Below are 27,037 nucleotides of genomic sequence, written 5' to 3'. Positions count from 1 at the left end.
TAATTCAAGATCAAGATGAAGTAATGATAGAATATTGCCCAACTTAGCTTTAGAATAAATTGTGAGTTGCTTATTTGAGGGATTATATGCTCAGCGCATAGACAATTGGCTAAGTGTTACACTTGACCTAAAGCGTATCAGTGCGTGTTTTATAACATTCTTAGCAACCATTTACCTATCACTCAGATACATTAAGGTAAGGAAGAACTACAATGACCTCATTTGTTATACACATCAATAGAAATAAACAAAAAGTGACAGAAAAAAAATCATGATACATATTTTTCATTTATTTCTAGTATGTACCTTTAAGGTAGCCAGAAAAATATACACCATATGAGCTCGCAAAAAAAATAAATAAAAAAATTGGGTGATGTTTCACGAAGCTGTACTTGTATAACTAAGTAACAGAGACACCACACACGTGCAACGAGAAAGATGTTTTCTAGTTTATTTTAGCAATATCACTTACTTTGCTGGGTAACCTTAGTACTTTCAACACATATTTTGAGGCAGAATAACAGCATTCAATGCTTTCATCATGTTAAACGCTCCAGTTTTGCAGAGTCCGTTAAGAGTACCCATCTTTAACGATATCCAAAAACAAAGTTCTAGAATCGTTTACTTTTATTTCCGGAAATGAAATTATATAATGTCAACATGAATAATTTTTAACAGAAGCTTTTTATTTTAATAATGTGATTTTCAGTACTGTTTTTTATTCGATATGTTGAATACTGGTCAACAGATGTAGCTTAAAAAAAACAAATAATAAGGCCCGGCATGGCCAAGCGGTTAAGGCAATTGACTCGTAATTCGAGGGTTCGAATCCCCGTCGCACTAGACATGCTCGCCCTTTCAGCCGTGGGGGCGTTATAATGCTACGTACAATCCAACTATTCGTTGGTAAAAGAGTAGCCCTAGAGTTGGTGGTAGGTGGTGATGATTAGCTATCTTCCTTCTAGTCCTACACTGTTAAATTATGGACGGCTAGCGCAGATGGCCCTCGTGTAGCTTTGGGCGAAATTCAAAATAAGCAAAAATAAATAAATACATAAAAACAAAATGATTATTTTATTTAAATAATGATGAATGAATATAAAATGTACAGTCGTACAGTCAACCCAATATCTTGGATCACAGTGTGTATACAGTATATGATTGTTTAATTATCCGTTTACAACTGTCTTCTGCCATTCCATGTGTTACTTCAGTAAGGAAATTTGCACTGTGCTTGTTTTCTAGTAGAGAATAGCGATCACAATGCATTGTTGGCAAAAATGTTAGGGTTTCGATGCATTGAATGCATCCAGCACAATAAAGCGCTCACGTTCGCTAACTAGTCGTGGGGATTTTTTTTTCTGCTGGATGCCACCGTTCTTTGTCATTTTATTGAGAGCAAGAAAACATTGCTACTGAAGTGAGCATTTTTTAACAGTTGTTATTTGTATAAGAAGTATTAACGGGAAGACGTTCATTTGAAATCTGTTTATTTGACATGGTACAATCAAATCACGCAGTTATGTAATAATGACATGAAAAATAGAATAAAAAATAATAAAGCTAAACAGTAGTGTAACTAAAACCATGAAAAGTCCAGGTATTTACGGAAGCCAGTATTAAAATTATGATTTGAGATAATATTTGAAGAGACCTCGTTGAGTTTTTCTAAAAGTATATCATTTTACATATAAAGTTTCAGTTTAATGTTTGAAACACAAAGTTGCACGATAGGGTATTTACGCTATGCATACTGCAGTGATCAACCCGAATTTGAACAATACAAGCTTTAAAGATCACTGCAAAAAACAATAACAACTTTACACAATAATAAAACAACTGTGTCAAATAAATTGTATTACTCAGAAATATTTAATTTGATTGATATATTTTTTTGTTTAAAGAAACTGATACATTTATTTAAACTTCGATGATGTATCAGTAATGCAGCGCCAAAAATGATTAGTCACGCTCCATTCTAATACAAATTAAAGTGATTTTACTGCAACGGGCTCTGAGACCACCCTCCAATCTAATACGGAGCTACATCTTCATCCACAAAGTGAAGGTTATAAATATGACAGAGAACCCTCGGACCCCCAAAAAATCTTTTAAGATGAAACTAGGCAAGTAGACAATATCTTCGATACTATTAGCAAGATAATAAACCATAATTTGAAGCTGACGATTTGTTTCTTTGTTTTAAAGTAAAGTCAATTAGACAATCTGATGTGTTTACCGCGGGGAATCGAACGCCATTGTAAATTCATAACCTACTGCTGTCCCAAAGAAGGAATTTACAAGCATCGAGACACACACCTATAAACAAAAGGCTACTGTAATGAGAAAAGAGACCCAAACCAATCAAACTCATAACCTTATTCGACCACAAACTTCTCAAATCTGTAATATAAATCCAGTAGCACTTCTGTGTTGTTAGACTTCTTAAATGTGGACTTGGAAGCCGATGTCTATTCATTAGTGGGAAGCTTACATAGTAACGTCTGTTCCTTTGTATATTCGAGGTTATAACTCTGCTACATTTCTCTCCTGAAACATTTCTTTTATGAGAATGCGATCAATTCTCGGTAGTGCTCTTTCTCGAAAGAGTCAGTTTACGTACCTTTAAAATATCTGGTAACAACAAAAAAAACATATCTTGTATGCAATACAAATATGTGTACTCAATTTTAAATAAAATAGTCAAACATTGTTGAAACTTCTCTTACACGATGTTCATTCGAATCCTTCAAGCATTTTCTGTGGTCATGTTAAGTAAACTGTAATTTCAGTTTCTGCTGATTTCTACACCTTTTGTTGATTATAAATGGGAAATTTAGTTATGATCAGGGAGATTACAAAACCTCATTTTTGAAATTCTTTAACATGTAAAAATAACAGTTTATAAAACACTCTAGTATATAATAATACTGCTAATACTTCATTCTTGTAAATCTGAAAAGAGAACTCAGGTATCTTTACGAATATTCATGGCTCGACATGGCCAAGTAGTTAAGGCATTCGACTCGTAATCTGAGGGTCGCGCCAAACTTGCTCGCCCTTTCAGCCGTGGGGGCGTTATAATGTGACGGTAAATCTCACTATTCGTTGATACAAGAGTAGCCCAACATTTGGCGGTGGGTGATGATGACCAGCTGCCTTCCCTCTAATCTTACTGCTAAATTAGGGATGGAGATAGATAGCGCAGAATTCTCTTTGCGCAAAATTAAAAACAAACCAATCTATCCTCTCCCCACCCCGGGTATCGAAACCTACTTTTATAGCGTTATAACTCTGTAGACTGTGCTACTTGGAGTGCAATTATAAGTCATTTCTAAAGTTCAACAACATTTAAAACTAACTCAGGTGCGAATGCTCTCAAAGAATAAAAAATAAACAAACATCTCACATAAAAACAAAACTTATCAAATTGTGATACACAATCAAGAGAATATTGTGCCATTACATTACTCTAAAAAGTCCTGTAAAAAGACGACCCCTAATGCTTAATGGATTCCAGACACCGTGAAGAAAAAGGGTGAAACCGAATTTATCATAAGCAGACATTGTTGTCAAAAATAATGACAAAGAAAACAGAATGTTGTGAGCCAGTTGTTCAGTTTCAGAGCCAGAACATAAAGTAGGAAGAGAAAAAGGCATTAAAGTTGAGACATAATTTATAAACATTAAAAAAATGACAAAGCATAATCCTTTATCATGGTATGAGTAACTTATGCTGACGTACTGTTTAGGTCTATTAGTCTGGTTTTGTACTCTCCTTATTAATACTGACATGTTATTTAGCTTTATTCTGTTATAGCACTTTTCTACGTTGTGTTTTTCAGTTAATATCCCAGTATGATCTCAAATTTTGTTTTGTTTTTCCCTTGGGTTAGTGGGAAGGATGCACAGTATATGTGATAGCAATGTGATTCTAGTTATTGTAATAAGTGATGAAACATAAATGAAATTCATTTTATATTTATTCAAATCACCATCTTCTTCAAAATATTATATCTTTTATTTTTAATTTCGGTAGGTTGGTAACTCCTTCGCAACTTTAACATTGTTTCTCAGCGAATCTAATTACATACAATACGTATTGTTTGTTAATTGTAGAGCAAAGCCGCACTGGGTTTATCATCTGTGTCTACCGTGTGGTATCGAACGCGGGTATTTAACGCAGTAAGTGCGTAAACTTATTGTTTTCCCATCGGACGACATCAACAAGTGATACTTTAAAGATGTAATTTTTAAAAATATCAACAATTATGTGTGTATATATATATTCCAGTATAAAATTAATAAATAATAAAACTTGTAAATAAAACACAACTAAAATCAACAGGTTATTTAAATACGATTCAATGTACTTGGAATTATTTTCTGTGTAAAATAACATAAATTAATCTTTTTTGTTTATTAACCTTACACTAAATGTATATTATTTCGTCATTACACCAATGTAATTTATCTCTACAGTCTTTAACAAGTTAATAAAAAAAATAATACTCTGTTGCATTTTCTATGATTTCTAGTTTCTCGAATTGCTCACTTTAAATTAACCTCACTCAAATTAGTGTTTCATCTGCACTCTTACCCTTCAGTAGGTCGCACCAAACATGCTCGCCCTTTCAGCCGTGGGGCAATTATAATATGACGGTCAATCCCACTATTCTTTGGTAAAAGAGTATTCCAAGAGTTGGGGGTGGGTGGTGATGACTAGCTAGCTGTCTTCCCTCTAGTCTTACACTGCTAAATTAGGGACGGCTAGCGCAGATAGCCCTCGAGTGGCTTTGCGCGAAATTCAAACCAAACCAAATCGTTTGCGCAAAGCAAGTTTCGCCAATGAGAAGGATATACATATGGCTTTATATATAAATGTATAAAATTTTATGGTATACAGGCATTAGATAAGAAGATATGTTACATACATGCTATACAAATTGTTTTCCACAAAACTACTACATTACTCGTTAAAAAGTTTTATATTTTATTACATAGAAGACCGATATTCGAAGATAACTTACTGCTACGTAACTGCTAGTATCTGATTTTATTAAATAAGCAAAGCACCAATAATAAAGTTGGAATATTGTGTAAGCTTTGAAGTGAAACCTTTCACTATCGGATGGGTCTTCAGAAGACATTCCTCAAATACAATCCTGATTAGGGAAATAATATTTTCACTGGTCCAAAAGTTAGAAAAGTTGTTTGTTGAAGAGAGAATTGGAACGCTTTTCCCGCCTATTCATTTACCATCTGTTAACCCCCTCAAATTACAGATTGGTTTATGCACAGTACACTGCCACAGGGTTGATGTATTGCATCATGTTGACTATTGCTGTGGTGTTTGCGTGTTACAACAGTTAACCAAGTAATGCACGAAAACATTTATTTTGTTACGTAAGATATATAGGAGGTTTCAGCAGTAACTAGAAGGATTAGTTGCAGTATTGATTTTATTTTAGTTTTATGTGACTCATACGTTATTGGGAACCTTGTAACCAAAGAAGTCATGGACCTACAAGCAAGTTAATGCATATATTGTTAAGGTAAATGTCTTTAATAAACTTTAAAACGCCAGTGGATCGGATCCAAATGGTTAATTTTAGGATTAACTATCGTCCACGTTATTTAACCTCAATTAAGCTTACGAGGTTCAGGTACCATGTTTAATGAGCACTCGAGGTTCAGGTACCATGTTTAATGAACACAAGAGGTTCAGGTACCATGTTTAATGAACACAAGAGGTTCAGGTACCATGTTTAATGAGCACCCTTTAATTTGTTGACTGCGTGACAATAATAGTTAATCTTGTTCTAGAACAATGATTTCCAACCTGGGGGGCATTCCCCTCAGGCTGTGACAAACCCTCAGGTGATTCACTAAGCCTAGCTCCTTGTGAGGTTAAACGATTTCAGTCAGTGCGCTTTTCTGGCCCAACCCGTGTGTATGTATGAATAAAATGCAGGGAGGGGGCGCAAATTGTTTGCAGTGTGCATGAAGGGAGTCTTAGGTCCAAATTTTTGGGAAATATTGTTCTAGAAAAAAATATATAAGGGGGAATACCTGTATGTACTGAACAAAGTCTGTTTGTACTACGTTGTTACAGTTAGAGGATATATTATTGGGTTGAGGAATAATTCGTGAGCGTTTATTCAAGTTAAAAAAATATATTCATAAATGAAACGCTTTCGCAAAATATTTCATGTCATTTGGTAGATAATTTTTTGCTCTAACAGATGGTGTGTTTGATTTTCATATGTCTTTAATTTTTGCTTTCATTTTCAGCTCATTAAATGGAATGTCAAGTGGACAAAATCGAGCATTTTCGACATCATCTGCTTTTCGCATTTAATTTCTTGCAATTTCGTTTAAAACAATGCATACTATATACCTAGATATTACATGAAATAAAGTATCATAATAAATGTTTTGGGTGTAATGTGTTCATGCATTGAAGTATTGTATAGTCTTGCATGTAATGCTTGAATGAAATTATTTAAAAACGCTCACGAATTATTCCTCAACCTAATATTTCTTGGGCTTTAAGGTAAATGGCCTCTTTAAACTTGCAAGAAGGACTGTGCTGTTTAATCACAAGATGACTTAATGAAAAGTGACATCTTACAATAAAATTGGATTAAAATAACTGAAAACTGGAGCCTTTAAAAGGTTTAACATTCAACCTTCCAATCTCTCAAATGGTATTACCTCTAGTTAAAGGACAGTCAATTAGTTTGTAATGATATTGGAAAATTAATTTAAAATATTCTAAGTCGATTATGTTGAATTGTACAACTAACTACAACGTTTGAAACAGAAATACCTCCCCCAGTTCACACTTGTTTTTGTTATACAGGATAAAATCATCAAGACATAAAATTATAAACTTGTACTATCCTTTTTTACTCCATTATGGCGTTGCATGTATATACATTTTTTCATTGTCATTCACATAACAAATCAGTTATGAACACGGTAGATTTTTACTTTCAAATGAAATAATTAAACAAATCACATATTGCGTTGCTCATAACGACAAGCAATCTTACTGTTATTATTTTTTACTGTTAATAGACGACTTTAGAGCTCCCAGAAAATCAAATTAAGACGATATTAACTTGCAAGCTATGTATTATTAGAAATATCCTGAGAGTGAAAAGTCGAGACACCAAATGGTTTTGTTCACCAGTTCACTGGAGATAAGCCTAAACAGCATCTTATGCGACAAGTGGATTAAACAGTAAGTCCGGGTTTAGTCATACTCACCCCTAATTCAACAAACTGCTGGAGAGAGGAAAGGCTACAGTCATCATTACTTGGTCGGCCAGCTGTGTCACCAATAGATATGGAATTTCGATACACTGTGGTGGGCAGGGCACAGAAGTCCCTCTTACAGTGGCACAGCCCATACATAGTACAGCTTTGTTCTTAATTACAAATAAGCAAACAAACAAATCACCTGTGTGGCTACTCTCGGTTTAAACCGACTAGAGGGATTGACTGTTTTAGTCATAACGCCTCCATAGCACCTAACAGTGCGGAAAATGCTCAGTGGCATATCACAGCTCGGACCTTGGACTTTCCGAACAACTTAACACCAAGGTCACGCCCGGCTCCTTTATTGTATTTAACACGTGTACACACGTGTATATATATATCAGTCACGGAAATATTAAATAGTTTAATATTTGTATCTTTCGATATTTTACCGTGTTTTCTAATCATTATGTGAGAGAAGTATATAACTCATCATCATATAACACCTGTATCATCCAAGGCATCATCTCAGATGGTGCGATTTGATTCGGTACACCACAGGTTATGAATTGAGTGCCCAAACCACCAGGTCATAAAATAGAAATAATTTGTTTTTAGCTAAATCTTCTTTTGAAGAAACTTTACTTCAATTGAACTCTATACGTAAACTAATATGTTAGCAGAAACAAATGGAACAACTTTCAGTTTAGAACCAGTATAATGCCAGTTATGTTTCACGAAATTTTAACATAGAATTCGACACTTTGTTTTCGTTCATTTTTCTATTGTCAGTTCGTTTTGTTTATTAGCTCAAAGCTGCAGTTAACCCCAAATTTTAGTGTAACAAGCCCTCTGGTTTACTAATAAGTCACCAGAGGAAAGTACTTGTTTGTTTTGGAATTTCACGCAAAGCCACACGAGGGCTATCTGTGCTAGCTGTCTCTAATTTTGCAGTGTAGGACTGGAGGGAAGGCAGCTAGTCATCATCACCCACCGCCAACTCTTGAGCTACTCTTTTACCAACGAATAGTGGAAATGATCGTGACATTATAACGCCCACACGGCTGAAAGGGCGAGCATGTTTGGTGGGAGGGGGGGGTTCAGACCCGCGACTCTCACATTACGCCGAACGCCTTAATCCACCTGGCCATGCCATGCCCCAGGGGAAAGTGTAATGTCTCCATGTGCTACAACTCGTGTAACACGTAGACATACTTTCCCAGTTAATCGAACATAGAAACGTATTTATAGGCGAAAAACTAAAAAAAAAATAAATATATATCACGTACATGTATGTTATTTATCTTTTTTTACTTTTCGTGTGAATATAAACATCATAAACTACATCAATATTCATGAAGAAACGAAAACAGTTGCATTTGTTTTGATTACGTCTTTTTTTTTTTTATCAAAATGTAATCCCTCAATACCCAGACTGCTTCTTATCCTATAACTAATCCAGACTGATTCGATAGTTTTGGGAAATTCTGATTGCTTGCGGACGTAACTCGTGCATACTTTGTTGACCGGTAGTAAAACTACTCTTATCTATTCCACTCTTTAGATTAACCTCTAATATAGATGTCACGTGCAGAGTACTTGAAACAGTGTAAGCCCTGATAGGCTTAAGGAACTGACTTATCTTCTACTCATTGTACATGTGGTCCAGTTAGGTGGTTGAGAAATAAACTACATATGTGGAACTTTAAAATTAAGTTTATTCTACACAGATGTATAACAACAAAAAACTTTTTTAGTTTTAGAACAGTGAAGTGTTTGAGTATCTAGTTGTTATTTTTCTTCTATATTTTGACAGGAATAGTTTTACTGTTACTATGTTTACTAGTTAAAGACTTCTGGAATACACAATTTTTGTACGTATTATAAATACGTACGCAGAGACCAACTTTGGTCATTTGCAATGTATAAAGTGTATTTATAATTTTATATACTGGATGAACTGGAGAATTTAGAGGATACATAGTTGTTCGTTTGTTGAGGAGATAGATACCTGTTGAGGCCCGGCATGGCCAAGCGTGTTAAGGCGTACGACTCGTAATCTGAGGGTCGCGGGTTCGCATCCCCGTCGCGCCAAACATGCTCGCCCTTTCCGCCGTGGGGGCGTTATAAAGTAACGGTCAATCCCACTATTCTTTGGTAAAAGAGTACCCCAAGAGTTGGCGGTGGGTGGTGATGACTAACTGCCTTCCCTCTAGTCTTACACTGCTAAATTAGGGACGGCTAGCACAGATAGCCCTCGAGTAGCTTTGTGCGAAATTCAAAAACAAACAAACAAAGATACCTGTTGAATGATATACTTGTCCGTTGGATGAGAATTATATATCTGTTAAATGATATACTTGTTCATTTGATGATAAGATACCTCTTAGATGAGAGGACCAGGTTATGGAATACTTACTCGCTGGATGAAGTAAGAACTTGAGAGTTAAGGGGGTATTTTTACTATTGGATAAGCTGGTTTTAAAATAACTTATACCTGTTGGTTGAATTTATGGATAAGGGTTTTCAAGAAGTATTATCCTTGATATTTTATAAAAGTCAACTTATTTCACAAATTTTATAATTACTTTTTACAGTAACTAACTATATGGTATTAGTTTATTATTATTATTAATGTTTTCTGTTACAAATGTATCATGCCTGACTAAATATTTGCGGGTCACGCAATAATGGTTAACTTCAGCACACCAAAAGTAGTCCAATCGTGTGCAACCTAAATAAACAAACTTAAAAAAAAAAATGGTTCTGCCGGTTATGTTTGTATTCAATGGAAATAATTGTCTTTATTACCAGATTCTATTGTTGATCAAGTGTCAATGGTAATAAAATATTTTCATTTGTGAAATGAATTTATCGGACCTTTTATTATCTTGACATTTCTTTCTATGTTTGTCCCCATTCTGCCAAATCCACATCGAAAAATTTACCAGGAAAAATATAAAGAGTTGTATTAGAAAGCATGTCAGTTTATTCTGTTTGTCAATGGGTTTGGTAACTTAGTGATTGAAAAAAACTCATTAGCAGTAACATTACAGGTCATTGTAATTAACAAATATTTGCCTCAGAGACCTAGTTGGGCAATGTAGTTACTACATTAATCTTATACTTGTGAATTTTACATAGAACACATGGTAGGTGTTTAAAGACATTGAAGTCATGAATGTAACCCAGAAACAACATTAGAAACCAGGCAATCTGATTGGACATCATCGTAAGGTACAAGAGTCAGTCAAACCGGTCTTCAAGCTGATTTTCATAACGTTTTATAAAAGCATAATGACATCATTATTTCCAGTATTAGGTTCGTCTCACTTTGAGGAAATAGTCCAAGATGTGGTTTGAAACATTTCTAATGTTTACGAATAGCTACAATATGGCGTCATAGTCCAGAGAAACGTGACTTATGGACAGCGGTACTGGAACACTTTATATTGTGGGCACTGAAAGCCATTTAAGAAGGCTGTAAACCATGTGTATAATGGAAAATATGTATTCGGTTGTTACCATTGTGTTAAAACACATAAATAAAAGCGGATGGAACACAGCACGCCTGTACTTCAAGCCAGGGCGTGTTATCGCACCCCCCAGCTCTCATTTGCTTATGCGATAAGTAAATACACTTTAAATTACTTAAAAAAAAATCAATCAAACGTTTCTTGTATTAGGAGTAAATACTTGTAACATACGAAATTTAAGAAATTGGATTCCACGGAGGACAAAGCGCGAGGATGATAAAAAGTTAATTTTCTCAAACTGAAACTGTTTCAATATAAACCATTGACACATATACACACATATATTTAGGCTTAGACTATTATAACTTATTTCCTATCATACTTATTTTTGATTACAATACCGATTTAGTTTGCTATATATTAGTTAATTCAAGTTGGAGAAGTCGTCAGTTTGTTTTGCTTTTGTTTTTTTATTGTCTAATGACGGTTTAAAGTAACTGACTAATGATGGGGTTGCTTTCAAGCAACAGGTAATTTGGGTACATATTACATTAGATGTGACGACACTTCCGTGTGAAATCGAAGTCAAGATATTCACAAATAGTTACAATTTTGTAAGGAAGTAAAGTTTTAAATACCATAAAACTAGAAACGTTACGGTATGGCCATATTTGTATTTTTCACCTTTACTTAAATTAAATAGTATAACTTTATCGGAAGAAAAATTGTTTACATAACTAAAATTAGCAAGATTAGGGGTACAGCTTTTACTACGCTGCTAGCGTCACCTATGGAAATATATTTTATTTCAATAAAGAAAATTATATTAATTTGCTTTATTCATTGAAACCTTCTGTTTTTTTGTGTGTTTTTTTTTCATAATTTATTGATCAATAAATATTTACCCATTATATATTACCAGCGGTGACAAACTGATTTTCACTATACGTTAATACAAATACATTATAAAACACACCTGGCACAAAATTCAGTACCTTTTTAAAATATGTAACACGACAATTATTATAGCTTTGAAACATAAACGCCTTCACAGAAAATTTCGCGTCATCCTGTATACTGATAGTTAAAAAGTGTCATAACATCCTTGAACTGTCTGTCCATTTTTCACGAAAACAACTTGAGAAACATGTGGTGAAACTTCTCCTCATTTCCGAGGTTCACAGGAATTTTAAATTCGACGTTCAGTTATATAGTTTCTGTTTGGTCAAGGTTGGTGAGAAGATTACATGAAGACTGAAAAGCGAAATCAGGTCAGCGTGTCTGATAAACAAGTAGCTGTATTTTATTCTTCAAAACAACTTGTGTCACAAGTTCATGCAAAGCAAGAAACTTGGTTTCTTCTAAAATCGGCGATAACAAAAATTTAAACCCCGTGCCACATTCTGCCACAGTCAACTATCTTTGTAGAGCAAGTGGTCGAGCATCGCGAAGTGAAGACATCAAACTAAGATATTATTTTTTTCTTTTTCTTTTAGGGAGAAAAATTAAACTGCTATACGAAATTCGGCTTATTTTGCTGTAAATATAATGAAAATTAAATCTTAAAAAAATTTTAAAATTCAGGTGTGTAAAATTTGCAAATCGACAACTTCAACGCTTATGTGGAAGCCGCCATCTTGTAGGTCCTCTTCATCAGTGAAAGCAATAGTAAAATATTTCATGACGTCATTATGTTTTTGTGTTGTTTTATTTTTTAGGTTCAGGGACAGTTTGGCGGAATCTGTTGACAGTGAGTACATGTGTGGAGGATAGAAGAAATATATTCAATGTTTTGATTGGATCTTGTTAAAAAGGTCTAATTACATTGCACTACTGAAGTGTCTATGATGGGCAGTAGTTGTATGCGTGATGAATTATTTGCAATCATCATATCACAGTCCTGGTCGATAAATGCAAATTATCTGTATGTAAACCATTAAAGAATAGCGTAATTTAATGAAATATCATCGAGATCCGGATTATCCGTAATGCAGTCCTCATTCGATATTATTAAATCAGATCCTGTTTTCTTCAACAGCTTTCATTTGAGCACATTTTCCACGCTCACATCACTAGCTCTAGTCTTAGGTTTATCTCTGAAATTTCTCTGCGACTACATGTGTGCCTTTTATTTTTTCCTCCGAATACTCTAGCGGAAAATGATAACCAGTAATCCCTGATGTATATCTTACGTTTTCATTTTTAGTAGCAGTTACTTTATCAAAAACAGAAACAGACTTGGTGACGTCACGTACATGTAAAACAGTCATTTCCAATGAGGACTTTCATCAGTTATGTAAAAAAAAATTAATATAGCCATATCTTAAAAATGACCAAATCGACTTCCAAAAACTGTGGTGGTTTTATTTTAACTTTGGAGATTTATTTAATGTAGCTATGAAAATTGTACTTTGCAAAACTACCTAAGGGTTATCTACGCATGGCTGTCCTAACTTTAAACTAATGTACCAGAGGATTTTGTCTGTTTGTTATTACACACAAAGCTACACATCTGTACTTTTCTCATTGTGGGTATTAAAACCCGATTTTTAACGCAATTCTTCAGCTATTCTTACACGTTATAATAGTGAGAGTCAACCGTCATTTGTATAGTGCACTCAAGACCAAGTGTGAAGCGCCTTTCGCGGCAACGGGTCGCGAACAGTAACTCACAGGATCAAAAATACGAGAATGGTAACAACTAAACCACGCCTGACGTATTCTTTGTTTCCAGTGTATTAAACCTATAAATTATTATTAAAACAATGGGAAAATATTTTCTGTTCAAACATTTTTAAAACGTATTTAATGTTTCGTATCTGAGTATTTCCTCGATTTATATTCTTTTGAAGTTTTACAACGAAGCTTGGATCTATACAGTTTTCATCGAAAACTCCAAATGAGGCAGCAGAAAGTTCAGATGGCTCAAATCTAATTAATTATCTATTTTATGTTTGTGGTAGGCATGATTGTACATTTAATAGTCTTATTGTGCTTAAAACGTTATTATTTTGAATGAATATTCCACAAAACAGATATGGACACCTTTATTTATTAATAGGCTTATTTTCCTATGTGTGTCAAGGAAAGGTATGAAAAACCACTCGAAATATAACTGATTTTCATAAAGTGTATCCTTCTGTAATTTTTAAAGGAATGTTAATGAACGAGCATAGACAAATTGATCATAGAAATTGGAATAAATGTTTTTCTTCTTTGCAGTTGAGCAAAAGGCTATTTGTGTTCTGCTGATCGAAACCTGGTTTTTAACGTTTTATGTCTACAACAGAACACTGTGCCACTGGGGACACTGATGAGCGACAACCACTCTAATTTATAATTTTAACGTCCCCTGGTGGTAGTCTCTCTAGAAGAGTATTGGTAGATTCTACGGTACTTTTATGTGCTATATTCATATAAATATACAATATAGACGTGCTATAGCTTGCAGATGTTTTTTCCTACATTTACTAAATCTATAAAAACCTGTTATCTGATCCACGAAAGATATATTTTTAATATAAAAGCCAGTTACGTTATTATAACTGAGGTATAAACGCGCACATTAATATAAAAGTTTTGCATATTTAACGAAATTTAAAATAAGTGCTTGCCAATAAAATTCACGATAAACGTGTAATGCTAGGTTATATTTGACAAATTAAAACTTTCTCCTATAATCCTTATAGGGGTTTTATTAATATTAGCTTACAATAATGAGCTGGAAACACTGAATAATTTTACATTTGTTCATCTTTCTTTTTTAAATATTGGTTTATCGATTCACTCTTACAGGATTGAAATGGATATGACGCTTCTCTCTTTCACACATAAGAATTGCCTTTGTTTTGAAAACGACCGATTTTCCAGTAGAACGTCACGTTCTATCTTAAAAGCATTTCGGTGATTATTTTCAACGTAAAATATGCTCCGTTATATAAACAAGTACTGTGCCATACAAGTGTAGATGTTATCTCCAGGCTTAAAATGACACATTCTTTACTAACAGGTCAGTGAATTTGACTGATTCAAACTGCGGTGGGCAAAGCACAGATAGTTAATCCATTGTGTAGTTTTACTTATCTATAAATAAAAAAAAATCAATGATATTTTAACATCAAAATAATTTAATGAATAACGTTATATAGCTTTATTTTTTGTACAACTACCTATCAGCACCCTCTAGTGGCACAGCGGCACGTCAGCGGACTTACAACGCCACAAATTGAGTTTTGATACCCGTGGTGAGCAAGGCACAAACAAAACACCTACTGATTGATCTATTTCTTATATTATTTGATTTTATTTGTAATTTCCTTAAAATTACAACAATAAAACTAATCTAATTCCCGAGCCTATTTCTTACATAATTTTTATTACTCAGTTCTTTCAAAGAACTTGGATATTGAACTGAAATATCTTCTTATTTGGGTAATTTCGCATTTAAATCGATATTATTCTGTTTTGCAATATTGTCGCTACAAAATCACAGCTTCTACACTTAGAACATTCTTATATAGCGACATGAAAAACAGGTTTAAAACAATGTAGTTTTCGGAGGACAATTATAAACTTCTAAAGAATAACCCATTTCGTAGGCTTAACATCTGAAACGTCCTTATTATTGAAGGAGTGAAACAGTATATAATTATTTAGGGAAAATGTTTCAAATATTTCTTGATCACTTGCAATAAAAACCGAAATAATAGCCCATGACGAGGGCTTAATATCCACTTGAGCCAATCTTAGCGAAGGATTAAAAACGTATATAACAAGTTGACGTACCCGTTCAACGCACGAAGAAGACGTTGGGGCCCTCTGGGTGCAACAAATTGGGGACATATCTGAACACCTACTCCCAAGTCACTCCACAGGGGGCCTTAAGGGTGCCTACCAGGTTTAGTGAAGTTGGTCCAGCAGTTCGCCTGTTATAAGCAAACGTGTGCAAAAAATTTGGTCAAATGACGTTAAAAAGTTATATACTAAAAAAGTGTTTAATTTTACATAATCACATGCAATAAAAACCCTAATAATAGCGTTGATTAATTACTTTATGAATCCATTCTTAGCGAAGGATTAACATTAACTCATTAGAATGTTATAAAACCTCATATAATCAAAAATTAATGATTCATTGGTCCGAATTTCATATATACTTACTTTTAGAGTGTTACAGTAAAAAATGTCCTATACCATAAATCATTGCACCAGCTCAAACTTTTACGCCCTTTTGTAGCGCTCTCATAAAGTATCATAATAATTAATTGTTCAGTCTTAAAGTCATAGAGTTACTTGGTATTTGTGACGTATATACTTGGAAAATAGGGGAAAACCTGAATTTACTCCTACATTCACCATTCAGTAATTGTTGTTGTTTTGTATTAAGCACAAAGCTACACAATGGGCTATCTGTTCTCTTCCCATCACGGGTATCGAAAGTTATAAGTCTGCAGACATGCCGCTGTGCCGTATTATTTAGTATTTTAAGGAAGTAAATATACGCGAAAAAGAAGTTCTTTTACCACGTTGTGAAGAGAAAAGAGTAAATAACAGTATTTATAAATTAATACGAGTTTAGTATTTTTAGTATTATCTTGTCATTTATAAATTAATACGAGTTTAGAATTTCTTAGTATTATCTTGTCATTTATAAATTAATACGAGTTTAGTATTTTTAGTATTATCTTGTCATTTATAAATTAATACGAGTTTAGTATTTTTAGTATTATCTTGTCATTTATAAATTAATACGAGTTTAGAATTTCTTAGTATTATCTTGTCATTTATAAATTAATACGAGTTTAGAATTTTTTAGTATTATCTTGTCATTTATAAATTAATACGTGTTTAGTATTTTTTAGTATTATCTTGTCATTTATAAATTAATACGAGTTTAGTATTTTTAGTATTATCTTGTCATTTATAAATTAATACGAGTTTAGAATTTCTTAGTATTATCTTGTCATTTATAAATTAATACGAGTTTAAAATTTTTTAGCATTATTTTGTCATTTATAAATTAATATGAGTTTAGTATTTTTAGTATTATGTTGTCATTTATAAATTAATACGAGTTTAGAATTTTTTAGTATTATCTTGTCATTTATAAATTAATACGTGTTTAGTATTTTTTAGTATTATTTTGTCATTTATAAATTAATACGAGTTTAGTATTTTTAGTATTATCTTGTCATTTATAAATTAATACGAGTTTAGTATTTTTAGTATTATCTTGTCATTTACAAATTTATACGAGTTTAGTATTTTTTAGTATTATCTTGTCATTTATAAATTAATACGAGTTTAGTATTTTTAGTATTATCTTGTCATTTATAAATTAATACGAGTTTAGTATTTTTTAGTATTATCTTGTCTTATCGAAAGTTTAAATTTTTTAATAATAAAAATTACCTTTTCAAATAATAAAGTATCGGTAATCTTTATTTAATGCTGTACTGAAAATTTAGATCAAACCTACTGAACTTTCATACCGTTTATTAAAAGTAACATGACGAGAAACAACGAGTTATACTGAGAGACGCAGTGGTATTTTTAAAACATTTTACTCTGTTTATTTTAACAACTTAAGCAGTATCTCGTTATAAAATACTGACAAAATTAAAAAAAAACAACAACAAAATATTTGTGACAAAATAAAAAAATAAATTTTTGGCTAACACACTTCAGCCCTATTACATTACAGAAATTGTGTGTATCACCACCAAGTAAATTCTGGACAGACAAATGACCCATTAATGGTCACATTCTTGCACAATGTTAGCATTAAAACCAACTGCTTAGGCCCTCACAACCCCAGCACACACAAAAATACCTCTCTATTTTGACAGTATTATATTTTACAAACATATAATCAAGTTATTCTTCCAGTTCAATACTCAGACTGTTTCTTACAAGTATTTCAAACGTTATCTATATACCTGTCTGTTAATGTAACGTTCCACAAAATTCACTTATAAACGGTTTCGGTTTCTATACTCTAGTTTTCGTATCCAGTGTCAACAAAACTCACTTATAAACGTTTCGGCTTCTTGCTCCAGTTTTCGTATCCAGTGTCAACAAAACTCACTTATAAACGTTTCGGCTTCTTGCTCCAGTTTTTGTATCCAGTGTCAACAAAACTCACTTATAAACGGTTCGGTTTCTATACTCTAGTTTTCGTATCCAGTGTCAACAAAACTCACTTAAAAATCGTTTGGATTTTCGTACTCCAGTTTTCGTGTCTGGTGTCAACAAAATTCACTCATAAACAGTTTCGGTTTCTATACTATAGTTTTCGTATCCAGTGTCAACAAAACTCACTTATAAACGTTTCGGTTTCTTGCTCCAGTTTTTGTATCCAGTGTCAACAAAATTCACTTATAAACGGTTTCGGTTTCTATACTCTAGTTTTCGTATCCAGTGTCAACAAAACTCACTTATAAACGGTTCGGTTTCTATACACTAGTTTTCGTATCCAGTGTCAACAAAACTCACTTAAAAACATTTGGATTTTCGTACTCCAGGTTTCATGTTCAGTGTCAACAAAACTCACTTAAAAGTCGTTTGGATTTTCGTACTCCAGTTTTCGTGTCTAGTGTCAACAAAATTCACTCATAAACAGTTTCGGTTTCTATACTGTAGTTTTTGTACCCAGTGTCAACAAATCTCACTTATAAACGGTTTCGGTTTCTGTACTCTAGTTTTATCCAGTGTTAACAAAATACACTTATAAATCGTTTGGATTTTCCTGCTCCAGTGTTAACAAAACTCAGTTGTAAACCGTTTCGGTTTTCTTACTCTAATTTTCGCGCCGTGTCAATCTGGATGATTCACATGGATAAACCTCTTTTACATCTAAGAAGTAATGAACAAATAATTTATTGAATAACATACTAAATCACTACCGTAGAGTACTAAATCACTACAGTAGAGTTATGTTGATACTAGTTATAATGTTGTTAACAGATAGGTGAACAGGCGTCACTGATACTTGGGTGAAAAGAAAACATTATAACCAGAATAATTCAAATAATACATTCCACCATTTTACGATTACGTCATTGACAGAAAACACTAGGTTTTGACAAAATTGGAAGATTAATTGACAATTTTCAATATTTTTCACGTTATGTTCAAAGGAACATATAATGAGCTAAGATAAATGTTTACATTTCATACGCTGTTCGATAATAATTTTTTCTATGCATTTTTACCGCTTCAACAACATGTTCCTTGACGTTTTATATAAACTATATAAACATCTAGAAGAAAGGCCAGCTTAAAAAGAGATCTAAGCCTACAATTTGATTGGACGCTGTGAATCAAGCCGTAGGAATAGAAATTTGATAACATATTTCTGGTGTTAGTGTTGTTTTTTTAAGGCTGACGGAGCCTTGAAGTTGCATTATTCGGATTGAAAACATTATTACTTACTTGCGATAGGCAGTTCGATTCATCTCAATCAGTTCAATTTATGATTCGGTTCTAAAGATTCGACCCTTTGATTTACCGAAACGAAGCCAATAATAAGTCTATACTGAGACATTTGATTACGAAGTATTATTTGAAAGTGATCATATATACAGTCTAAAATTGGTTGTCTCAGTAGTTGTGCTTCCTAAGTATAAAATTAGACATGCATTAACAAAAAGATATTTTATTAAAACTCCTGGAGACAGCAACAAAATATTAACTATTTAACATAGTTTAGGGTTTGTTTGTTTGTTTTGAAATTTCGCACAAAACTACTCGAGGGCTATCTGTGCTAACCGTCCTTAATTTAGCAGTGTAAGACTAGAGGAAAGGCAGCTAGTCATCACCATCCACCGCCAACTCTTGGGCTACTCTTTTACCAACGAATAGTGGGATTGACCGTCACATTATAACGCCCCCACGGCTGAAAGGGCGAGCATGTTTGGTGCGACGGGGATTCGAACCCGCGACCCTCGGATTACGAGTCGCACGCCTTAACACGCTTGGCCATGCCGGGCCCATAGTTGAGGGACTTTAGTCAGTAATTTAACGACTCGACAAAACCTTTCCGCTGTAGCTAGTGAAAATGAATTAAAAAGTAAACCACCTTAAATTGCATAAACTCAACCTCACATCTCAATAACAATCAACGGAATTATTTCCGTCTTGCCGGATTGAAAGTAAGGATCTTTAATTAAAGTTTGGAGACAGCTCGAATGGGTAGCGAGTGAGTTTCATTCATTCCCCAGTCAAACTGTCTCCAAACTTTTGTTTTCTAAAAAAGTGGGTTCCACGTTGTCAAATCTAACAGGCTTCAAGTATTATACTTGCAACAATAGTCTGTGTTAATAACAGATTTTCTTATTGTTTTACAGTGGTATCTAGAGATAAGACACCCAGGGGGAAAGGGATTTTTAATAGTAACTTCATTATCGTCCTGTCTATATGTTTACATTTTTTCTGTCGTCCTAAGTCTTTTTCTACTTACTAATGTAACAGATGAGAGTGCTTCCATAACTGTCCTGTGCATTATGAGTTTTCCCGGTTGAATCAAAAAGCCCTCTACTAAAGAATGTTAAAATCTGCCAAAGCATAACAATACCATTGATTATAGCGGTTTGAAGCAAATCCATTATAGGTGTGAAAACTGAATTTCAGTCATCAGAATGGAAAAAACATTCACAATGGTAAAACATCTCAAATTTTCAGGTTGTCTTTCACAAAAATACAACGCTTAAGCACTGAATAAATATCGCGACGTGTAAAATAATAATAAATTATGGCACTAAATATGATTATTATGAATTATTATTATAAATGTTATTGTTATTATGATGTGTGTAGATTTAAAATCTCAGAGTGATTATCGTAACGGATTCATGAGTTTGTAACTATTGCTACTAAGCTGGTTACTTCTCTTACTACGTAATTTATTGATTGTATGAAATAAGTTAATCCATTTAAACACAACTCTGACTCAATCGTCATGATTCACCGTAATGAGTCCTTGTTTGGTTTAGTTTGAATTTCGCACAAAGCTACTCGAGGGCTATCTGCGCTAGCCGTCCCTAATTTAGCAGTGTAAGACTAGAGGGAAGGCAGCGAGTCATCACCACCCACCGTCGACTATTGGGCTACTCTTTTACCAACGAATAGTGGGATTGGCCGTCACATTATAATGCCCCACGGCTGAAAGGGCGAGCATGTTGGGTGCGACGGGGATTCGAATCCGCGACCCTGATATTACGAGTCGAGTGCCTTAACCACCTGGCCATACCGGGTCTAATGAGTCCTTCAAGAAGAACGAATCACTCATATCTATTAGTTACATGTCCAGGTGACTAGGACACTTGACTTGTGATCTGAGGATCGCGGGTTCGAATTCACATCACACCAAACATGCGCACCCTTTCAACCGTGAAGGTATTATAAGTGACGGTCAATACCAATATTCTTTAGTAAAAAAAAGTAGCCCAAGATTTGGGGTAAATTAGGTACGACTATCACAAAGAGACATTTTTAAGTTTGTGCGAAATTCATGAACAAATTATTAGGTACGTCAATCTACAGGTTCATCTTAACCCTAAGGTAGAGCACAAACAAATACACGTGAATTTAACTGTTTTTAACTCGAGTAAGCTATGGCTCTTGTCATGTGTTATGAACTAACAGTTAGTATATTAACCTGATCTGTATAATTGTTGTAATAAATTCAATATTTCGTTCATAAACTGTTTATACTACATTTTATAGTAAAATAAAACTATTCTAGCTAAAAGTACATGACAACAACAAAATTCATTTATCTTACTATGGAATATATGGGGTATATTATAGGCTTAGAATTTCTTATCTAATGCAAAAAGTGATTGCTATTCCACCGGTAAGAACGACCCTGGTGATATTTAACCATTTTCACCACGAACTCATATTTTTGGTCCATCCAGGTTATCAACCAAAGAGGAAATGCTATAGTAAATCCATAATCCGAGGGTCGCGGGTTCGAATCCCTGTCACCCCAAACATGCTAACCCTTTCAGCCGTGGGGGCGTTATTATGTTACGGTCAATTCCACTATTCGTTGGTAAAAGAGTAGCCCAAAAGTTGGCAGTGGATGGTGATGACTAGCTGCCTTCCCTCTAGTCTTACATTGCTAAATTAGGGACGCCTAACTCAGATAGCCCTCGTGTAGCTTTGCGCGAAATTCTAAAAAAAACAAAGCTATTGTATATTTCAAACGTTTCTTTCCGTAATATGCAAACATTAAACCCTGATTACATTTAAGCTATATCAAAATAAACATACATCCAAATAAACATACATCCCATCTTAGTACAAGAATTATGGTTATAGATGCGATACTAAAAACTAATGTCGAAAGTTGCTCGTACGAAAACAACCGCCATATATTCAAGATAGGAATCGTATCAATTTTTCTCACCCGAAAAATAACCAAACGTTTTTACGTTTCGTTCATTGGCACCTGACTTCTGACAGGTAAAACTGACTCTGGTATTAAAATTCTCAAACTATGCTTCTTTTAAGGTACGGCTGAATTACTTTGCTGTCGTTAGGATGGCAAAACTTTAACACCGGAGAAAGCAAGAGCAGTTTTGCGATGAACCATTACAAGGTCTGAAGCACAGAATTAATGCTCGTTATCAATCTGGAACTGTAGATTTTTGAGGTGTCTAACTTAATCAAAGTGTAATAATATCAACTCAAAATTAATTTGCTCGTTGTAGGCCTGGACCGTCGATAAAAATTCACTTCTGGACAAGATTGTGTGTGTGTGGTTTTCTTATAACAAAGTCACATGAGACTATCTGCTCGGTCCACCAAGGGGAATCGAACCCATGATTTTAGCGTTTTAAATCCGAAGACTTACCACTCTCATAGCAGGGAATCAAGACCAGAGAGAAGACTAATTATAGTTTGTAAAACTCTTGTATGTAAACCATTGTTTTTAACAATCATTATTATAAATTGTATTGTTGTTTTTATATAAAAATATATTTGTGTTAAGAAAGATAATCGTTTGTATCAATCTTGTTGGCAAATGCTATAAATTTAATGCATATCAGTATTTAGTTAACTTTTAAATTAAAATTAAAATTTCCGGCTATTTAAAATCATAACACGTAACGTCTGTAACATAATAAATCGAAGATTCATCCGAGATAAATTATTATACGTAACAATGGTCACATTACAACACCTTCAAGGCTGAAATGACGAGCATGTTGGATGACAAGAACGTGATTATATTACATCTTATGTTCACAATTCTAACCCCACGCTAAAATAAGGGGTTCGGTTCCCCTCGGTAGACTCAGCAGATAGCCTGATGTGGCTTTGCTATAAACACACACACACACACACGAACTTACTCCTGGCATTTATAGAAGAAAATGAAATTCTCTGCACAAGCAACTTTCACTAAACATTTCTTTTTGATTACGTGCGATAAGTCTGCAGACTTGCAACGCTAGAAACCTGGTTTCAGTACCAGTGGTGGACAGAGCACATATAGCCAGTTGTGTTAATTTGTGCTTAACTACAAACAAATAATTACGTGAATAATAAGAAACTTATTTTAACAAAGATCTTTCTATTGGCTTCTCGCGTTGTTTTGTTGTTTAAGTAGTTGGATTCTAGACAACTATTCCTGTTTGAGTTTAGTAGCAGTTGACAACCGCAGGGGTTGAACCAACAGGAACTTATATATCTCTCATGTGGAGGCCAGCTGTTGCCAGAAGTCTTAGAGTTAGTTGTGTTTACGGTCCTATTGACTCCCCATGTGGAACGTTTTTCATAATTCTTTTTATTACGAAGTTACAACTTGTACAGTAAGGAAGGTTTTTATTTAAACAGGTACGACGTTTCGGTCGCTGATGAAATCATTTTCAAGTACACAGGATTTAACGGTAAATAAGGATGTTGAATTTAAACCAGCATTCAACATTATGACGATGTATTAATATTAGGGAATCGATAGTGGTTACTCATTAGTGTGCATATTAATACGACAGTGGTTACTCATCAGTGTGCATATTAATACGATAGTGGTTACTCATCAGTGTGCATATTAATACGATAGTGGTTACTCATTAGTGTGCATATTAATACGATAGTGGTTACTCATTAGTGTGCATATTAATACGATAGTGGTTACTCATCAGTGTGCATATTAATACGACAGTGGTTACTCATCAGTGTGCATATTAATACGACAGTGGTTACTCATTAGTGTGCATATTAATACGATAGTGGTTACTCATTAGTGTGCACATTAATACGATAGTGGTTACTCATTAGTGTGCATATTAATACGATAGTGGTTACTCATTAGTGTGCACATTAATACGATAGTGGTTACTCATTAGTGTGCATATTAATACGATAGTGGTTACTCATTAGTGTGCACATTAATACGCGTGAATTGACAGATTATTTATTTGTAATTCAACATAAAAAAATTAGATTAATCTGAATATGTGGTGTGCGAAAGGTTTGGTCAAGATTAGGCATTTTTGAGAAAATAACGATAAAAACTCGAGGCTATCTGTGCTAGCCGTCCCTAATTTAGCAGTGTAAGACTAGAGGGAAGGCAACTAGTCATCACCACCCACCGCCAACTCTTGGGCTATAAAGTAATATCAGGGTACTTGTTGAAAGTAATACCAGGGTGCTTGTTGAAGTAATACCAGGGTGCTTGTTGAAGTAATACCAGGGTACTTGTTGAAGTAATACCAGGGTACTTGTTGAGGTAATATCAGGGTACTTGCGGTGGTAATACCAGGGTACTTTTGGCTTGCGGGATATATTTGTTTTTGTACTTAGTAAGGTTTCCCTGACTTTATATCAAGTCTGCGTTTTAGTATGGCAATGTGGGAAGTTTGTTTTATTTGGGCGATCTTTTAACTTCTCCAAATCACACCCCTTATCGTCTGTATGAAAGGCTGGACAAGTCCTAAATTGTATTTTGTGAATACTTCCTGGCGAGATGGGTTCGTTATATGATTTTCTTAACATGTTTTGTTTCCATTCAAGGGGTGCAAAAATGATATTAAATTGGTAGGGTTATATACCTGTTTTTACTTCTCACATTTCTGTTATAGGCATGCTAATGTTTTATACATATGGGTTATTGCCGGTGATTAAGTTTCCTTCATTTTGTGGGGTTTATTTATTTTTCAAACATGTTCGTTTTTTTTTTAAATTCGTTGACAATTTATGTAACTACTGTGATAAGGATCTGGTTTATGTTACTGAACCATTGAATTGTGTTACGTAATCAATAGTTTCTGTGATGGATAGCATGTTCGTTAAAACTTGCGTCTTTTTATAGTGCTTACAAAACCAGTTTATGTAATCCGTACTATATTGTTTTCTATGAATTTAAGTGGTGAAAACTTAGGGTGAATTGGTGTAAGTTTAACATTTTAAAAAAATAATTGTTTAGCTGTTTTTTTCATATTAAACTGTAAATTGTGCGTCTTTATATACGTTGTTCTGCTGATGGAGTTTTGTTTGGTTACCTTGATATGTAAAACGAACGAACAAAGAGTAGCACATATATCTAGTTCATAATGAAGGTTCGTGTAATAAAATAACTATGTCATTTCATATACAACATAAGAAAAGAAAGACCAAGACTTCCATGGAAATTCCATGTAACTGAGGAACTATGAATCTCTGTACTGGAAACAAATTAGTTTAATGTTGATTATCTTTCTGGTATTGTAAAATAATTTTGCACCAATTTATATTCCTTATGACACTGGTTTTAAGGAAACAACATCAAGATGTCAAAGCTAGATATAGTGAAATTACTGTTTACATCATGTAAGTATCATTGGAAGTATGAACTGTATTTACATTTGGGTATTTATTTTGAAAATATGGGGCTCTAAAATCTAGTAAGAAGACTTAACTGAGCGTAAAATTGATTTTATTAATGGATTTTCGATAGATGGGATAGGTTTGAAGTGTTCTTGGTCGGTTCTAGTGCAAATATTTTTAAAATGAAAACGTTAAAGGCCTCACTAAAAAGTATCACTTCAGGCAAAACGCTAACACTATAGGAAGCGTCAAAACAACCGTAAGAAAAAGGGAATATATTTACACTCACGTAACTACTACTAACTTTCCAAAATCAATACAATGTCACATTGTTGGACTGTGATTTAAGTACAAAAACGCTATTTTTCTTGAAAATCCGTATTACAGACTCACCGCACGAGCGATTGAAACTTCGTACCTGTTTAAACAAATATTCTTTAATTTCAAGGCCCAACATAGCTAGGTACTTAGGGCGCAGACTCGTAATCTGAGGGTCGCAGGTTCGAATTCTCATCATACTAAAACATGCTCGCCCTTTCAGCCGTGGAGGCTTTATAATATTATGATCAATTCCATTATTCAGTCGGCGGTGGTTGGTGATGACTAGCTGCCTTCACTCTAGCCTTACGCTGCTAAATTAGGAATGACAAGCGCAAATAGCTCTCGTGTAGCTTTGCGCGAAATTCAAACAAAGAAACCTTACTATAAAAGCGTGCAACTTGTTGAAAAATATATATACAGCCGTCAAGTAAACTCAAACGAAACTGTTCATACAGTCATTTGTTTTCCAGTAGTCTCATTTTGTCCGAATGTATAGTTTCTATATATACCGATTTGTTCTTGGTGGAACGAAGGTGAAAGAAATTCTGTCAGTTGAGTTGTGCAGGGTTTTATTAAATCGTATCTCTTGCGAGTTTGCCAGCTTCTTCATTTAGCCCGACCCCTGCGTGACTTGTAATGGCTGCTCACAGTTAATAATGAGGAGGAAGTCGTCGATTTTTTTAATCCCACCTCCACCCTCAAAAAACAACAAAACAAAATAAGGAATAGTAAAACATATACTTACTATAGACTTATCCATTTATGTGTAAGTGAATTCGTGTCGTCGGCCATCCGTAACTACAAAAACGTTCGTAATGTCGTCGTGCCTATTTATTGTTTGAACTGTAAAACTTCGAAATAACCTTCAAATAAAGATAAATCGCAGCATTTTTCAACAAAGTCCCCGCATATCGTTTCAAGAAACTTTCAATTGTTCGTGTCTTTAAAATACCAAATAATTATAAAATAATCAAACTTGTCCCATTACTTGACCTTGCCTGCTCCTCGTGGTTCTAGTTTTTCTTAGTAATATTGTTCGTGGATGTTGATTCACATTTCAAATAACAACTTGTACTGACGATTAAGTTATTCATTGTGAAGGTTTTCAGTTAGTAATTGTGATTTTCATGAATGTTGCTCAAAATGCGAATGACACT

At 34.0% G+C, this 27,037-nt stretch overlaps 1 protein-coding gene and 2 long non-coding RNA genes across 7 annotated transcripts in view; 1 reads left to right on the top strand and 2 right to left on the bottom strand.

Annotated features, from left to right (window-relative positions):
• The window catches only part of LOC143252133 (hormone receptor 4-like), a 137,773-nt gene that overhangs the window by 8,976 nt on the left and 101,760 nt on the right, over positions 1 to 27,037 (top strand). The gene's annotated exons all lie outside the window — the stretch shown is intronic.
• The window catches only part of LOC143252134 (uncharacterized), an 80,822-nt gene that overhangs the window by 49,222 nt on the left and 4,563 nt on the right, over positions 1 to 27,037 (bottom strand). The window lies entirely within an intron of this gene.
• Positions 13,779 to 16,025, bottom strand: LOC143252135 (uncharacterized). Its single transcript, XR_013028856.1, has 3 exons — positions 15,903 to 16,025; positions 15,528 to 15,667; positions 13,779 to 14,825 (listed from the first exon to the last, which is right to left on the bottom strand). It is a non-coding gene; the product is annotated as an uncharacterized LOC143252135 (long non-coding RNA).

The sequence above is a fragment of the Tachypleus tridentatus genome, chromosome 6, assembly GCF_004210375.1.
Source record: "Tachypleus tridentatus isolate NWPU-2018 chromosome 6, ASM421037v1, whole genome shotgun sequence".
Lineage (NCBI taxonomy): Eukaryota > Metazoa > Arthropoda > Merostomata > Xiphosura > Limulidae > Tachypleus > Tachypleus tridentatus.
Note: the sequence above shows the minus strand (reverse complement) of the source record. Positions and strands in the feature narration are given on the sequence as shown.